This window comes from Argiope bruennichi, chromosome 1, assembly GCF_947563725.1.
Source record: "Argiope bruennichi chromosome 1, qqArgBrue1.1, whole genome shotgun sequence".
In the NCBI taxonomy this organism is placed as follows: Eukaryota; Metazoa; Arthropoda; class Arachnida; order Araneae; family Araneidae; genus Argiope; species Argiope bruennichi.
This window is the reverse complement of record NC_079151.1, coordinates 101,373,687-101,393,044: the sequence shown is the minus strand read 5'-3', so window position 1 is coordinate 101,393,044 and position 19,358 is coordinate 101,373,687. Positions and strand designations below refer to the sequence as shown.

The following is a 19,358-nucleotide window of genomic DNA, read 5'->3' as shown; positions in this document are numbered from 1 at the left end:
TTTCGCTTATTTATGAAAGGCTTTTGTCTGTTCTGGCTTTTCTTCCATTGAGATCTGCCGTATGGAGCGCATTTCTTATTACTGATAGACTGACTTTTTTTTCCTAATTTCTTTTCAACAATAATAGCTAGTTTTAGTGTATAAAGGAACGGATTTGCTTTCATTTTTCTTATTAAATATTGCAGATCTGCTTCAGTGAAAATCTTGTTTTGGACTGTCTCAGTCTTGTTTACCACATGATTATTGGGTTTGAAGCGTTTTATGGTGTCGTGAACCGTTCAATGACTTTTGTCTACGAGCTCTGATATTTTTGGTACAGGCTTTTCCATCTTCAGCCAACTTAATAATCAGTTTTCTTAATTCAAAGCTCGTTTGGCCCCTTTGCCATGTCATTTTAATTAAATTAATGTTTATTTTTACTATAAATGAAAGTAGCAATATTGTGAAATCCCCTCCAACAACTAGAATGTTAACATAAAATTGGCAGTAATTTTCAACCAGAGATGCAATTATTATGCACTGAATTGTGAGATGTCCGAGTTTGGCACAAATTTTACTTTAATATCTAAATTGTTAATTATAATTTAGGCATTGGCGCTATTTGTTTTTGTTTTTAGCTGTACAATAATTTTAAAAAAAACTTTTGGCGTTTTTCTAATTTATTTCAATTAAAATATTTTGGCAGAACAAGTTTGTTTCCTATAGTGTCCGAGTTTGGCTTGTAGCGACTGTTTTGTTTACCGCAGGACTATATTAAGTAATTTTTGGCATACAACCTGTAAATTACATGATGAAAAAAAATCATTCGAAACATTTCACACTGCTGACCTTTAGCCTTTCAGCTACCAAACTTGGCATATAGTTGTTTCATGTGTAGTTGAAAACTAAGATAAAAATTTTCAAACATTTTTATAAAATTTTTTACTTATAAATTAATAAAAATATGTTTTAATAAAAAAATTTATGTTTTTCCTCGGTAGCTTTAGAATATATTATTTCACAAAAACACTTTTTAGATACCTGTAAAAAATTAAAATAGGTTCGGTAATATCAATTTGATTTCTGTATAAAACTTCAGATTATTTCATAAATTTTTTAAAAATATTTTTCAGTTTGTTTTAAATCAATACTTTTTGGTATTTCAGTTATTGGTGACTATATTAAATGCATTTGCGTACAAGCAGTCGCTGCTATATAATTAAGAAAAGTTAAAAACAAAACAAATCAAGCTTAAATCATTACAGTACTATTTTTTCAACTTAAAAATTTGCTTTTTGAGATTTTTTTTATGCTGCCAAATTTTACAATATTGTGCATATATTATCAAATAAACGCCATGTTTTGAAATGCAATACTGATTTCCCAGCTATAAACAACCATAAATTAAGGATATTTGAATGATTCAACGAAAAAAGCAACCAACAGCTCTGGAATAATACCGACTGGCAAATAAAGACTATTTTTTCAGACATCTGCATCTTTTATCCTTATTACATGAATAGAGCATTCTTGGAAATTTGCCAGTCACAGGAAAATCCAATACAAAATTTCTTGGAAATCTGCCAAGAATCTGAAATTTAGACGTTGATGCCACATTCTAAGTAAAGCAAATGTAAACATGTGAAAATTTATTTTTCATTTTTTAGAATTTTAGGAGATATAATCAAATAAGATTTGAGATTAATAATTAAATAATATATGCGATTTCAAGAACTTCAGTATATGACATTTAAGTGATACTTTTGAATATTTATATTCTGGATTACATTGAATGTTAAAACTTGATATATGAAAATAAATTGTCTTATCTCAAAATAAAATAAAAAAATAAACCATACTTAGCTTATACAATAAACAGGACAAGACATTTAAATGAGAGTAAATACAAGCAATATTCCTTTAAAACCAGCTGATTGCCACAAGTGGCTAGCGATTAGCAAATAGACAGTAAATAATTTAAATAAATGAAACAATACTAATTTTAAAAACAAATTTTTAAAAATAATTTTAACAAATAACAAGTAACTGCAATAAACAGAGGACAACATTTTGAATACAACAATGTCTGTTAACCGCCGGCGCTTTTATGGTGATACTAGTTTAGATATATACTTTAATTTGAAAACATTTTTTTATTGACAGCAATTATTTTCATTAGCAATCGTGATTGAAGAAAAAATTATTACTATATTGTTTGAGTAAAAAATTTCATTATACGAGTTTTAAGCCTAAATTATGTATGCAAAACGCCATTGAGGCGCCTGGGCAATATTAAGGGTCATAATAATAAGTGATTCTGGGTATGTCTCTGACACTCTATATGGCAAACCATTGGACCTGTAGCTACAAATTTTACATAAACATGCAATGAAGAGTGGGAAATGCGATGTATTAGAAGATACAATTAAAGTTCTATCTGAAAAATCAACATAATTTTCGCATGTTTTTCGCATTTGTCGATAAGCTGCGGAAATTTAATCAGAAAAAAATCAGCTTTCACACTATCTTAAATCCCCCCCCCCCAAAAAAACACCTCTTTAACGATATAATTTTTTTTTATCCTTTTTTTTCTCCATAATTTAACAAATTTTCAAGATTTTTTTTAAAAAAAACAAAAATCTAAAAATTTTGAAATTAAATTTTAATTATAAATACAAATTTTAAAAAAATAATTAAAACGGGCATTATAAAGAAATACAGAAACTTAAATAATAAAAACTTCAATATAAAAAAATGAGCTGAATATTTATATCTTGATCATTAATAACGGATAAGAAAGCCAAAAAGAAATATTAGAGCAAAAATACAAACAATCTGAGTTTCACTTCTACGATGAAATATATTATGGTAAAAACATGCTTAAAATATATTTTAATTAAAAACTGAAAAATGTACGGTAAAACATTTTTTTTAAAAATTTTAAGATGATATAAAAATTATCTTGGTGTTGCAACAATTTTGGGAGTTATGAGAAAAAACTTGTCACACAGAGGTACACGTCTCTACCTTCAAAATAAATATGTACGAAGTTTCATAACTCTGGGTCAAGCAGTCTAGTTTGCAGAAAGCCAATACACAGACACACGTGTACTCGTTTTTATTATTAACAGAGATAAATTTTGGATGTCATTCTACTGCACGCTATTGCTGCTATATAATTACGAAAAAAATTTAAAAATAAAGATTGGCAAAACATTCCAAAAACATAATCCTACTCTGCCATTAATTTTTTCTAAATAATCGATCTTTCATCTTCTATTCATAATTACAATAACCTTAACGATGCTCGTTTAATGGTTGAGCATCGTTAAGGTTATTGTAATTATGAATTTTAAAATTGATTTAGTTTTTAAACCTTCTCAAAAAAAATTTTTTTTTCATTATATTGGCTAAATATATTCGATACTATTCGTATAGGACCAATTAACATTTGCTTATTAAGGCATTCTGCAAATTCATTTCAACGATCTTTTATTGGTAATCGCGACGGGAGTCTGCTATATTAAGATCTGGTATGTAACATGTTCCTCTAATTGAGCTTAGAAATCCTTTGTCTAACCAGCAGAGTGAAGTAAACAATAGTTAACTTCTTCTTGAGATCTTGAAATAGCGCATTAGTCTTAAAACAATGTCAGATAAATTTCTTTTTTTTTTTTATTTTCGAATTCAGTCACTTGTCACATCTCTTAGACTACAAACAAGTTGAAAGCTGTCGCCTGCAAATCACTTGTATTGCCATCTAAAAAAAACAAATTACTGCTTTGAAAAACCATGTAACTTCTAAAAGGCATGGAATGGTTATCAGATTGTTTAATAAATAAATAATTTATAAAGTTCGAAATAGCTGGTGTCAAGTAGAGGTTGATTTGTGCCATTTCTGATCTAGAAAGTATGAGCAAAAGAAACAGGTCATGCTTTTGGACAATGTACGTTGGCAATACTTTTTACGTTTTAATTTAACTTTACTTCTTTGTTTGTGAAAACGGAATTTTGCAGACGATTTTTTCTTTCACTTTTTACTGTTTTGGAGTTACGAAATTTTCTACTGTTAAGTATCCTCGCTGAAAATACAATATTTTAATTTCAAGTAATCTATTATTCTCAAGATTTTTAATGTATTAAAATCGGAAATATTTGTATAAAAATCAAAAATTAAATTATAAAAATGCGAGAATCTAAAAGGAAATACTATAAGAAAATGCAACTACAATGAATAATAAAAAAGTTACTAAATAATAATTAAGATATACTATAAGTGTATTAATATTATAATAAAATACTGAATTTTAATTCGCTTAGAGTATTTTTGTCGAAGCCATAAGCTTTTCTGATTCTTTTTTGCGATTTTTATTTCAGATTTAAAAAAATATTTGGAAAACAATGAGACCAATGAAATTTGATGTTTCCTTCATACAAAAGATGTAGATAACTATGAACATCTAGAAATCCGTTAAAACGAAGTCTATCTGTTGTACATTTAAACATGGTAACTCCATAATGCAATCAGAAGGATGAATTTTTATCTATGTTTAGAGAAATGTAGAGTTGTAACAAAATTTGGACAAATAAGTAATTGTGTTTCTGAATTTTCTCTTCGTGTGTTTTTGAAGGAAAAAGAACATAGGAAGCTAGACGAATGAATTGAAATGCCTAATCCTCACAAGAATGCTATAGATCAATGTCAAATGAAACCCCTCTTACAAACCCGTAAAAAGATATATTGCTAGTCTGTTAGTCCGCGTGAAAGCAAACACAATAATTTTAAAATGCAATGAACGGTAAAAATATTTCGTGCATTTTGGTCGGTAATAAACTAAATCGATTCTGTTCGGTTTGCTAACGTAAAAGCTATATTTGGTATAAGCGCCACATGCATAATTCCAAAAACTTTCATTTTTTTTTCCTTGCAAGACTTAAATACAATAAAAGCAAGAAAGAGAAAACTGAAAAACAGAGAAAAAAAATCTAAAGTGAGCTTATCAATTCTTTTTTCCTGTAAATAAATAAAAAAAGAAAAACAGCGGGAATTGTCCTTCCAAAACATTTTCGCAATAAAGGTGTATTCCAAGAAGCCTTGCATAGTATTGGCGTATAGTGGTTAAAAAAATATTAAATTTTGGTGCCAATTTAGCATTTTTATTGAATCTATTGTGTCGTCTTTGGCGAGCTATTTGGCGATTAATTCCTGGCATGCGGTTTATAGTATCTGAAAATGGAATTTGTGTTTTAGATGAGATTTTCCATTCGAATGAAATAAAAATTTGGCACAAAACTGCACTTGTAGTCACAAAATTACATATCAAATTCGATATATTTAAGTCACAGCATTGCTGAGTTATCGCGTTTACATATTTCTAAATGTACAGTCCGACAGACAATCAACTCATTCTTGGATTTGACTCAAAATTCGATCGGTGTCTAGACTATAAATGTTAAATCTGCGTTCCGAATGTTATCTATCTAGATATCTTCATTTTTTAGTTATCGTATTAGCTTACATACGAAAAACCAGACAGACTCCCTCCGAATAGATTTTGTTCAAAATTTGATAGAAATACTAAATTTCACCTTAGTTTAAATCGTTTTTTAGTTATCTTTGTCACAGACAGACAGACACTTTCCGAAAATGTGTGTTTTGAACTTCGAGAAAAAACATGGAGATTTGCCAAAATCTCCAGTTTGAATTATTTGACGAACACTATACTTTCTCTATACTACGTACATGAGAAAGCAATTTGTGGGAATTATTCCCCAGAAAATATTTAATTTTTATATAATTATTACAAAACGGGTTGAGTGTACATTTACTAAAATTTGGGCACTGTACTAGGATAAGTTAAGTTGATAAAAGATGATGATAATGTAAACATGTAGATGCAGATTCTGAAATAAGCAGATACTTACGTGCTAATCTAGTCTGATTCTAAAATTATTTAGCCAAATTAATTGTCTCTAGTTTAAATTAACAATATATGAAAGATTTTACCAAGGGTGGATTTCAGACAATTAATATTGGTTTGATTGGGTCCCCAAAAAATTGGCATTCTTCCTCCAGCTGAGTTTTGACAATTTTCAAGACAACATTTACGGGGAGAAAATTTTGAATTCCTAAATTTCCAGAAAACCAAGAAAATATTATTTTTTATAACTTTCTTTGTTAAGTAAATATAAAACTTTACGTGCTTCAGTACTAAAATTTGCTTTGATTTCTTCAATGGTACTTTTTGGGATAGAAAAAAAAGTCGCAAAAAATTAACGCAAGTTTTGGATTTGTCACCATTTATGCAATAAAGTGTTGGCAACTCTGTTAAAAAAACCATTTGACAAATGATAGTTTAGGGTAAGTAAAAATGGAACGTTACACGATAGAAGAACCTGTTAACGCAAGCTTTGAATTAAATAAAAAAATATTTTTAAAAAATTGTTATATTTTATTTAATCGTGAAGCACACAGGATAGGGTTATGCATGGAATAACACAACGGGCAAATGGCCTCCACGGCTTTATTGGCATATACACTCTCTTGTCGAAATTTTTCATGTCCATTTTGAGTAAATATGGCTGAATTTCGTTAATGCAGCGTTTCATTTCCTCATTCAATGCACACGTGCTTATTGGCTTTGATTTCAAATAAAGCCATAAAAAGAAATCCAATGATGTTAAATCCTAGGGAGTCCAATTTTCCAATTTCCGAACTGTGGCCGCCAGACTTTCATTATTTTTGAAATATTATTCAACAATTAAAACATGTTGTTCTATTGTGTAACGCTCAAATGGTTTTTTAATAGGGTTGCCAACACTTTACTGCACGAATGGTGGCAAATTCAAATCTTGCGTTAATTTTTGAGACACTCCTTACATAAAATAATTCTTTGGCAAATCTTTTTCTGCTAATTTTATGAAAACAGAAGTCTTTCGAGGAAATTTTGAATTCAAACGTTCAAATGATAGAATTTCTTATTAAAATGTACATTTTCCATTCCTTTCACTACACGACGAAATTAAATACAGAACAAGATGTACTGTTATTATGCATGCGCAGATCGAAAAAATAATATTCAACTGCATATTATTAACTAATACTTTACTCTACAGACATTATTCAAACGAATGCCCCATCTCCATATAATAAACGATCAAAGATATTATTAATGTCTTCCTAAAGGCCATAAATCATAGTAAAAACGTCATAATAAATCCATTACTCCACTTTTTTCAAAGAAGATCTTAAGAAATCATAGAATGTTTTATTCATTCAATTTTATTCGTTTTAAATCGCAAACATTTATTTACTTTGGCGCCAATTCGCGAACTCATTTCAGTTATTCATATGACCCAAAAAGAGAGGTCTTCAATTCGATTACGAATCTATGAACCTCTTTTTGTAATCTACGAACCTTTTCGTGGATCCATATTGCGCAAAAAGGCGAGAAGGCATTTAGGTTGACAGCTAAGAAATGGCCGGCGCGTTGCCCAGAAGGGGAATAAAATAGAAGTCCATTTACCGGAACCGTTGTCCTTCCTTTATTTCCTGTCAACCGGTGGTGCTGAGGGGGCTATTTTTAGCTACCAACCACAGCACTTTATTAGATTTAAGAGTTTGGCGAGAAAAATGAGTGTTTGCCGAGAAAACTCGTTAAGTGATGTGCGACTGGATAAGATGACAGCCAAATAGATAAATGAACAGAGAAAAATCCAGAGCTATCGTTTTCACAATTATTGTTTACTATCAATCTATTAGAGTGATATTAAATGAAACAATTCAGAGCCTTAATAGCAAATTTTTATAGATGTAATAGTTCAGGAATTGGTTTAGGAGTGGAGAGCTCGAATGTAACACATTCGTTGCAAGCGCCACATGTATGTAAAATCAGTACTTCTTAACTTCTGTTAAGCGTTTCAGATATGTAATCATTTGTACTAAATCATGCAAAGACAAAACGTAATTATCGCTAAATATAATAAATATCAGGAAGATCAAACTTCGCTTCGCATTTTTTTGTTGTTGTTGTTGTAAAATCGTATTTTTTCGGAGAAAATATTTAGATACGAATCATATACTAATTACATATGAATGTTCTTCAATCTTACCTACATAGGAATTGGTCATTTAAATTTTTAAAAAAGTCACGAATGCACTTGGTTTATCATGTTATTTAAGACAATCTGCTATATTACATCATTCATTTTATCGTTTATCTGTCATTACTTACACTTTTGAACTGACAGTCACTTTTACCATGTTGAAATCGGGTCCGAGATGGCGCTATATAACATTGCTAAAATGAGAGCAGATAAAAAATGGCCCAAATAGTTATAAAAAAAATGCTTTTTTCTGTGTAAAATCGTTTTTTTTTCAAGAGGGACACCTATATAGATAAATTTAAAAAGTAAAATCTTATGTCAATATCGTTGGAGCCGTTTCCGAGTAACGCGAAATAAATATACAAGAATTGCTAGTTTAAAGTTATAAAGAAGCGTGGATGGATGAGTGGGTGCTTGTGGAGAGGAGAGGAGGAGAGAAGGAAAGTGTGTGTTTTATGCACGAAATTCATCTTTAGCTTTTTTTCAATGGTTCTTTTTGAATCTGTATATAAAATATTTCTTTTATAATCTTTTTGTTACTTTATCAATGCATACTATAACGCATAGGTTTCGTAGAATATTTTTATAAAATTGATAGATTGATTATAAAATACTTATATCAATTTATAATAAAATTGAAATAAATAAGAACGAAGTCTTAATGACTAAAAATGCTAAAACCATTATGGTAAAAAAACCAAACAAGGTATGGCACAATAGTAAAGGGTTTATTTAATGTTAAAGTACAATTATTAAATATATATTTTTTTATTAAATTATAAACATTAAAAGGAAGAGTCTTGGCAAGTATATCACCCAATAGAATGAAACATCTGAAAAAATTCTCAACAAATTGTGGATACTCTACAAGAATGTGTAAAATAAGCATAGAACAGTTACAAATTCAGCAAGATGAATGCTGATGGGTGAATTGGGTGTGGTCAATTCTCAACCTGTGAAAATGATGCAAAATTTTCAGCAAAGTAATGTGGGCCCGAGACTTGGTCCACATTACCTGGAAGAAAATTGAGCTAACTGTATGAGGAAAGTAACCTTTACGCCTAACTGTATGTGCGTCCTTGTCATATTGCCATTAAAAATAGAAAGCATGAGACCTATTTCCAACAGAAATATCTGTTTTAGCAAGAAAGTAATAGCTCATCTAGCTGCTATGTCAGCCTTTCTATTTCTTAAAATTCTTAAATGTGCCAGGAACCAACACAAAATAATATGAGAGAGTGTTGAAAAATTTGGTATCGATGAAATCTAGAAAATGGAAATCACTAATCGCATATAAAAGCGATTAGCGATTTCCAATTTCGAAATTTTAATTTCAAATTAAGCAAGATTTTGCGATTTTTCTAAGATATTTCTCCGAATTGACTTTGAAGAACTATCTAATTGACTAGAAGAAATACCAATTTGATCAAATTGACAATTGATTACACTATTTTATAAATTCAAACATGTCTTTTTAACGGTATCAAATTAATTGTAGTGCAAAAATTTACTAAATATATATATATGCGTATATTGCGTATTTTTCACTTGTAAATTTCATCGCTACAATGAGGTCGAAAAAGTATTCAAGGCTTATTAAATATTGCATTAAATGTTTAATGGCTAATTTTTCTTCAGTTGTTGAAGGCCAAGGAAAAAAGACTTAAATAAGTTGCTAACACACTGAGAGAAATTATTTTGCCACAGAAAACGCAGTTCCAAAAATGTAATTAAATAGCATTTTACTAGTCTAATGATATCGAGAAACCTGATTCAGTTAAAGTGTTCCTGAACAAAATAAATAGAATAAATATAAGGCATCTGATATAATAAATCTTTAATGATTATCGCCATTTGATCCTTTAAAAATTACGTAATTGGGAGAATCATCGACCTCAAATTATGTATAAGAAAATTAACTGGAATAAAACACAATCAGTGTCAACAACGAACAAGTTGGTTGCCAAATACGGCTAATGAAACGGTAAAATAGATGTAGAATATTATTTTACAGAGGGTAACATAATATTTCACAAATCTTTAAGGATTCAGTCGCTATTTAGATTTCAAAGAATTAAAATATTCTACAGCTTGCCATGGCATATTTCAATATCCATATATTGATTTAATTTTAATCACACACAAGTATTTGAAATATGATGCATTACTTGTATAAAATGTAACCGTTTTCCAATAAGGAAAGTTAACCTCCTAACTTTCAACGACGAATGCCTCTCATATTATCATATGATATAATTTCGATTCTGAAAAATGTAAAGATGTAAAAGCGTCAGTGAGTTTAATACTCAAATCGTATTACTATTCAAACAGCTTCATTAGCTTGAATTTTTTGAGTTTGCTTAGACTCAAAAACCTTCAAGTAAACTCGCATGTCAAGTTAATTCAGATTCAAAAAATACATTCTATAGCATGCGGTAAACAAAGTTTTACTATTTGCTTTAGATTTACAGTTTGTCTTCAAGTCAGAATGGGATGATTTTAAGACAACTTGACTTAAAGTCATCCCATTCTGACTTGAAGACAGTGACTTAAGTCCTGCCAGTATTAATGTGTGGGACTACGTTAGGGATGAATTTTTTGAAAAAGACTCTAAAATAGTAAAATATTGAATTTTTTGCATAAAAAAGTTCGCAAAAATATCTATGAAACCAAAATATACCAATTAAATAATAAATTGAAAAAAAATTGAAAAAATTGCCTTTTTTTCGCTAAAACGAGGTATAAATCAAGTATCTTTTAGTTTAGAAGTTTATCAACTGATTTGCCTAAAAATTTGCAAATAGCTTAAGAAATATGTTAAATATGTTACCTAGTTCCTCATTTAAAAAATAATCTGTATTTCTAACCACTTTTTAAGTATTGGAGTTCAACTGATAAATAACATATGTTCTGTTTTTTCTGCTCGTTGTAAAATACGAAAAAAAAAACTAAAAAATTTTAAATGAATGAATTACTTATTTTCTAATAAAGGAACTGCAGAAAACGTATTGTAAAATATCAAATTTGGACAAAAAATCTGCTTTAGATTTAAATTTATGAGCTTTTTCACGTGAAGATTCTGCCAAAGTTTAGAATATGAGAAAATAGTATTCAAAGATATAAAATAGCATTAAAACGTATATAGGTGTAAATATAAAATATACCTAAAATGGACTTAGAAACAAAATTCCAATGGTTTAATAAAGAAAAATGCTCCAATATTTAGAATTTTAAACAGAAAAAAACCCGACATTTTTGCAGTAAATACACTTTTTAACATAATTAATAAATCTTAAATAGATAGAGTTTTTCCTTATTTTTCCCAGTTAGTCTCTGAGAAATACTTGAAAAAAGTCATAGAATCAAGAAGTTCAACTTAGTTAAAATACACAATCTATATTATTTTTATAATTTGAATTACACAAATGTTAGATACATGATTCATTTATAACAATATTTCCAAATATAGAAATAAAATGTTCAAACGATAATCGAACAACAAATAATCAAATTCTACCACAAAGAAATATAAAACAAAAATGACCAATCTACTGTTTTTAATCTCTAAATTCCTTTAGATGTGAATTTGTTAGTTTTATTAATGATTATATTATCATTGGTTAATTCACTTTAACTAATATTTTATTGATCAACTTTTTAAAAGAATTTGATAGAATGTACTATTTATTCTGATAATGAACTACTATTGCTCGGAATCAGATAAGAATCCATTGGACACACGAGTCCATATTATTTGTTATCAGAGCAAATACTTAGTTTCCAAGATAATTCGATGCACGTGTCAAAAATGGGAATTGAAGCAATAATAAACATGGTCATAGTTTTAATTTTTAAGAAAATGCGTCATAATTTAGCAATCATTTTACAATTATAACCACAAAAATAATAAATAAAAGAATTGCATTTTGTGTTTTCACATTTTGGCAGAATGTAAGTTTCAAATTAAGAAATTAGATTTAAAAAATGTGGTATTAATTTTATTAATTTAAAAATGAAAAGTTTTGATTAGTAAAGGGAGTTTTTCATGATTCAATCAAAGGATTTCTCCTTAAAGTAAAATATTTGTTCTATGTGAAAACAAATTTTCAAAACAATAATTCGAATTGGTTTTCAAATTTCCGAACATTGAATAAGTAATATTATTGATTAAAAGAGAGATTGTCATCGGCTCTAGTTTTAATACAGGAATCAGAATATTCAAGAAAACGATGCAAAATGTCTGGTATTTCCATAAGTTGATCTAAAGCAGATTTAAATCAAAAGACTTGCAATTCCAAGAGAAATATCATTTTTATACACTTGCATAACATTAAGAAAACCCATAGAAATTTAAATTCAGTTTAATAAAAGAAACAATTGAGATCGCCTATAGAAGTTATGAATTGAAAATTACCCGTACCTATATGAAAATGTTTTAGAATAAAGGAAATATTTTATTTATAAAAAAATTTCGCATCAAATTGTATTAATCTTCTTACTCGAACATTGGTGATCATGAAAATTAAAATAAATGTCAAGCAAACGGGCATTGAATAAAACTTCTAATTAAATGGTTAATGAAATAAAATAGATGTTAAGTAGAAATACATTGAAAGAAACTATCGATTAGATGGTTAATGAATTAAAATAGATGTTAAGTAGAAATGCATTGAAAGAAACTACCGATTAGATGGTTAAGGAAATAAAATAAATGTGAAATATAAATATATTGAAAGAAATTTCCGATTAGATGGTTAAAGAAATATATTAAAATAAATATTAATTAGAAGGGCATTGAAAGAAATTTCATATTAGACGAGTACTGATATAAATGCATAACTTTTTAAGTAAAAATACTCCGATGCCATAGATTATTTCTAGAGATTATTGCAATATATTTTAAATTGCCAAAAATTAAATAATTTTTCTATATTAAAAAATCCTAATTATATTTTAAAAATACTTAAAAATTTAAAGATGTCTCAAGATTTTATTTTTCTGACCTACAAAATATTAAAAACTCATTTAAAGCGGAAGTTATATCTATAGATTATAATTTCGCAACGATCTTCTAGAAAAAAAATAGTATCGGAAAATAGTAACACATGAATGCCACTAACAAATCTCAAAATGAAACAGTAAATGATAATCCCTGCTTCAAAATACGAAACTTTTTATTCTGAAAAAAAAAATGCGAAACAAGACATGAAGACTGATACATTTATGTAGAAATAGAACAGAAATACATTGTAGCCAACTCAATCAATACAAAACATAACCTTGAAAGCGAGTTAGCACTGAATATAGATTGAATTAAAATTGTGTTTTACACGCTTACAAAAAGCATTATGTATGAAATACAGATAATTTCCATCAGTCTCAAATCCGACTATTTCAGCAAAAACACACAAGAAAATTTATGTTGCAGCAGTATTCAGAAGTAAATTGCTGATTTATGAGTAATCTTATGCAACGAATAATAAACGGTTCAATTAAGGATAAAACTGATACATTTAAGTACAGGTTTTAATAACGTAAAGGAAATTCTGATAATCCGATCTCATAATACGTAACATTTTAAATTAAGTAAGCAAAAAAAAAATATTATAAACAGATATTTTGAAAAAATTGTGTTTACCTTTCGGAAAAAAAAGAGAAAGATGATATTCTATGCTGGCTATTGCAAAACTCTGATAGATTAAATATCAGAAATACCGATTTGGAGCTGATTGAAACAACGTACGCGACGAAACACCAAATTGCAACTGAACAATTATTTAAAAAGCGTACTTTCTTGTCAAGTTTTTATCGTTACTGCTACTCTATAGTGATAATGAAAAATAACCACAGTTAATCTAAACTGATAAGATTAGATTTTTGTCAATAGATTATTTTTCTATCAGGGTATGATTCTTGTCAATTATTAAACCAAAAATGAAAGAAAGAAAAAATGAAAATGTTATTTATTTCAAAATGCATTAAAATGAAAAGTTCATCTACCTACAAGATTTTTACCTTTGTAAATTAATAAGAATTATGAAGAATTCGGCATTTTTGAAATAGTTTTTGGATGTTTTCGAAGCAATGTGGAATGGATTGCGAAAATTTGCTCTAATTTAAAAATTTGTCAACAAAACATTGCATTTTTGCAAAAAAAAAAAAATATTAAAATTTGTGGATGGTTTTATAATTTATCAACTCACAACTTTTCCTTTCGCAGAATGAATTACGTACGCATACATATAACTTAGACTGTGTTATTCAAACCGTTAGCCATTTTATTTCCGAATAATTGCTTCCTAAAGACTATAGAAGAATATCTTCAAAACATTGAAGAAAAAGTAAATATCTAAACATTATAGAATTTCCAGCTTACAGGAAACGTAAAATATGTCAATAAAAAATTTAACAGTCTAGTAAATATTCAGCCTAAAATGATTTTGATGTACCAAACAAGAACTGTAATATTAAAATTTAAAAAAATAATCACAGTAAGAAACATGAAATATTTCTTGTACAACAATGAACTGAAAATATTTAAAAGTAGTAATTTATTGTAGTTAAAAATTTACTCAAAACTAATGATATAAATTAAAAATTCAGTTCATTTTTAGCCACAAAATCAGTTATTTCTCATCTAATTTACTAAATAAATTCTCAATATTTTAAACTAAAGTGTTATTGTTATTCCTTTGTAAATATCCCGTTTTTTTAACGCAAAGTTTGTCAGAGCTAATTTTAATAATAAAAAAATCCATTGTTTTATTAAATTTAAAATTTTATTCATATAAAATCATTATCACATAATTTTCCATTAAAAAATTAAATAAATGTTAATATTTTACTGCGCATAAGTGTAAAAAAAGTTTGAAATACCGATATTTTAAAAATTTGTAATTTCACAATCATTTGACGGAATAAATTAAGTAAAGCCCTATTGAAAAAGAGCTAATTATTTTCTAAAATAACAGAAAACATTTGATATTTATGCGCGGAAACAGAAGAAATATCGCATTGTTTAAGATAAGAAATATTATACAGTGAAAAGCAAGATTTAAGATTTAAATTTTTCATTCTTCAAAAGCATTTTTTTTAATTTTATAACACGTTTTCAGTTTTGTAACTACGTTAACACAACACTCTCAACAATTTGGATATTCTGGAAAATTCTTATGGCACCAACACTCACGTTCATGTAGTCATTATCATTGTTTGAAATTTGTACATGTTCTTGTCTATTTCCTGATGTTGCAATTTAATAAAAAAAAAAGTTTATTTTTCTCTCAAAGCATTCAAAAATACCCTTTTATTTACATAGCAATAAATTTGAGAATTAAAACTTTCTCATCATTTATATAATAAAGAAAACTTTGAAAATAATCGAAAACTAATGAAAGGCCCCATATAAAATACAAAACATATTGAAAAGTAAATTTTTGTTCCTTCTTTCAAAAATTAATATTTGCATATTAATAAAGTGTATGCGAAGCCTAATTTTTTAAAAATATATTTTAAAGAATTTTTTTTACTGTGATAAAGAAAGTAGTACGTGCTTATTGGGTCCATATAGAGCAGGCCGTTTGATCCAAGATTGCCAAATTTGGCATAAATATATTCTTGAAGATAGAGATGTGTAACTTTGAGAAATTTTTTAAAAGTTTTAATCAAAAAATATGTGAGATTTGCTGAAGTTATAATAGAAAAACACCAAATATTATTACAGAAATTTGATTTTTACATTATTCTAAATTTAAAAGTACTATCCCTCTTATGACATTAATTTAATTGCCAATCTTTGTATTTTTAAATTGGCACAGTTTAAAAAAAAAATTCGCATAGTTTTCAGCTTTGGATATAAAATTTAAATCACATTTCATGTATACATCACATATTTAATCACCTGGTTTTCTTTCATTGTCAAAAAGTAAGAAAGACTGTTTATTTGTTTTGCATGAGATAAAGGAAATTGAAGTTGTAATTTTGAGTAAGACAAAACAAAATTGAAAGATACATGAATCAGATAACTATGTTTTATTAATAACATGCTGTTATTGGGATTTCATTAAAACAATTTTTTTCACTAAACAGCGTATATGTAAAATTAATAAAATAACTTGGTTTTATTGTTTACCAAAATTTGATGCTTAAAAATGCTTTATTGGAAAAATCAGAAACACATTTAGTTTGTTCATGAAATTTAATTGAAATTATTATCTGTGCATCTTTAAAGATTTCTATTCTTTTGCTGTAATATAATTGGATAAAAGTGTATAATTTCTTTCTATGCTTGAAATTTTGCTATTATTTGTACTTGAATATTTTTTTTTACTGAAATCGAGAAAAAAAAATTCTCTAAGATATTATAAATATTATTCTCAGAGAAATATTAGGGGGTGGGGGGTACCGACAATGCTAAATGATTCTCATCTATTATCCTTACATTTGTTTTACGAGAAATTTTCCATTAAGAGATAAATTTAAATTTAATATTTGGATTAAAGCTCAAATTTTGGATGAGACGACAGGAGCAGGAATACTCCAAGCACACTGAATAAGTTTCTAAAAGAGTATAAGTGAATGTTTGACAAAATTTGAAATTGAAAACTCTTTATTGGGTACAACTTTAACACAAAGCTTCGAATAAAAGATTAACTTTTCAACTATATCTTTTTTTTAAGATTTAATTAGGCGAACAACCGTTTTTAGAATGTGCTGTCCAATAAATTAAATAAACCATCCATAAACATTTGAAAATTGTGAATTATGTGAAATTTTAAATCGAATAATGATCTCTTTGATTAAATTTTAACTTTTAAGTTTAAAAAACGATAATTCGATGCATGTATAAAGCATGAACAAGACGGCTAACGGGTTAATGAATTAATTAATTCTCCTGCAGTAGTTTCTTATTTAGATGGTCGCTAAAGATGGCTATTATGCATTAAGAATATCGATTTTAAAATTTTTAGCATAAAATGAAAATTATTGTCTATATTTTAAGCTCATTTTTAATTCCACTTATAACATATTTTAATCGAAAACTCCTCAATACATTTAATTCTGCAGTCGGCCACAACAAATCCTGTCGATATTGCTTTTTTCAGTGGCGGCGGGGTGGTCGGCTGTATACAAGAAAAAAAAATTATTTTTAACCTTCTAACGGCTCTTTATTTTATAAATATATATATTTTAGAAAGCTGATAAATGAGTTTAAAAATTCATCCAAGTTTATAAATGTAGCAGAAAATTGGAATGCAATTTAAAAGGCATTTAGAAAGAATCCTTATAAATATGTCAATGGAATATGTTCTGCGGCATAGGGACAGAAGGTCCTTTCCAAAAATGTGCTGTCCATTTTACTGGACAGTGGACCTTAAAGAGTTATGGATTTAGAAGATGCAACTAAGAAGCCGAGAGCTCAGCTTCCAGTCCTTTCCTGGATCAGTAGAATGGATGATATATTTCTCAGAAGGTGGTTCTAGTATTTCACATTAAGGATGATTGATATTCGAAATTTTGACATTTCATCGATTTAGAAAAGTTCTTTTTTGGGTAACAGTAAAACAAGAAAGGATGAGAATTTCGTCTTAGATTTAAGGTGCCTATTTTTTTTTTATTTTTTTTTATACTTAAGAATATTTAGGGGGGGGGAATGAAAATTTCAAAAGATGTAATTCGTTAATTTAAAAATTTTATTGGCATTTTTTTGGGGGGAAAATCACGATAAATTTTATTTTATTTATTTTGTTTCATGTTATGGCTATTTATTTTATAACAAATAATCTAACAATGCAATTTTAATTTTTTAATAAAAGACTCGAAATCAAAAGATCCATGAATAAAAAGATTTTAACATTTTAGATCACACACAGAATCGTGCAGGAAAAGATATCAATAAATTCTACTATTTTATGCAAAAATAAAAAATAAAATTAAATGAAACAATTGTCATTCGATCTTTTTAAAACAACTTTCGAACGATTAGATATTTTCACATATTTCTAATAGAAGACACACGATCAACAAAAATTAATCCTCCAGCTGCTTGTCCCGAGGGTTAGAAGATGGTTTGTTTTCTGTTGCTTTCCATGAAATATACGGACTAACGTATTTATTTTTTACTATTATAGATTTGAATAACATTGTGCTATTAGCAGGTAACATCTGATAAAAGTCGTTTCATTTTAATAATATTGTTTTGCAGATTTTACCTATAAATATTGATTTTTAAAAGAAATCGGCTGTCAGAAGGTTAAATTTGGAGTATTGTACCATAATAACAAAATGTATTCAGCAAAATAGCCAAAATAATTTAAAATATCTAATAGAATCACATAATGTTTTTTTTATTTATTCTTAAATTGTTGAAATGAAATTAATTCGAAATTATTTATCAATTTCCAAAAGCCTTTGGCTTATTTTTCTGAATTTTTTTTCATATTTTATTAGTAATTTAATATATAATTAGATTATATATATAAAATGTTATATCTATCAACCAAATTCATGGAGGTCAAAATTAACACAAATATCAAAATAAATCTTTGAAAGTACTAAAATTTGTACTTTGATAATGTCTTGTGTTGCGATAATGTTTAAATGTTATTTTGACCTAAATGTTAAATTATATTTATATATGTCTAAATGTTATATTTATAAGCAAGCCCTAAAATGAATTTGGAAGATTTTACAATAATTTGTGAAAATTCTATCGCGCTACTTGTTCCAAAATTTTAATTCTTAAAATAATTTTTTGATATCTAAAAATTGATTTAAAATACAACCCAGATAAATCGGCTATTTAGATTTAGCAAATTATAGTAAAAAAAGCATTTTTTAATTGAGCCATACTTTTATAATTCATTTATAAAAATAGAGGAAATTTCGGAAAAATAAAAAAAAAACTATACAGAATTTACAATTCAATTAATATTAAGAAATCCTTTAACCTAATTCTGTTACTTATTCTGCCTTAAGATTTTGACAATACAAAAGCAATTCGAAATAACGATTCTGTTATAAACGCTTTTCTGCGGGAGAAAATGATTCTCTAGAGGGCTAGAAATAATCCGCAAATTAGAGCAGGCATGAAGATGAAATGATCTTAAGACTCGCGCATGAGCAGAAGCGATTGCGCTTTGCTCAGGTTTCAAACTTTCACTGCAACACATCAAATAACGATTGACTTCATACAACAAAACACATTGCAAACACCGTTACCATAAGGGGAAAAACCACATCAAAGAATAAATTTCCCCGTAAACAACTCTTTA

The 19,358-nt window shown here is 27.7% G+C and overlaps 1 protein-coding gene across 3 annotated transcripts in view; it reads right to left on the bottom strand.

Moving 5' to 3' along the window:
• LOC129976633 (stress-activated protein kinase JNK-like) overlaps positions 1-19,358 on the bottom strand; it is a 138,543-nt gene that overhangs the window by 118,809 nt on the left and 376 nt on the right. Inside the window, exon 1 of one of the 3 annotated variants that reach the window (XM_056090315.1) lies at positions 13,724-13,845. The exons of the other annotated variants lie outside the window; for them this stretch is intronic. The gene's annotated coding sequence lies outside the window, so the exon portion shown is untranslated. Of the gene's footprint in view, positions 1-13,723; positions 13,846-19,358 lie in introns of those variants that run through there. 3 annotated transcript variants of the gene reach the window in all.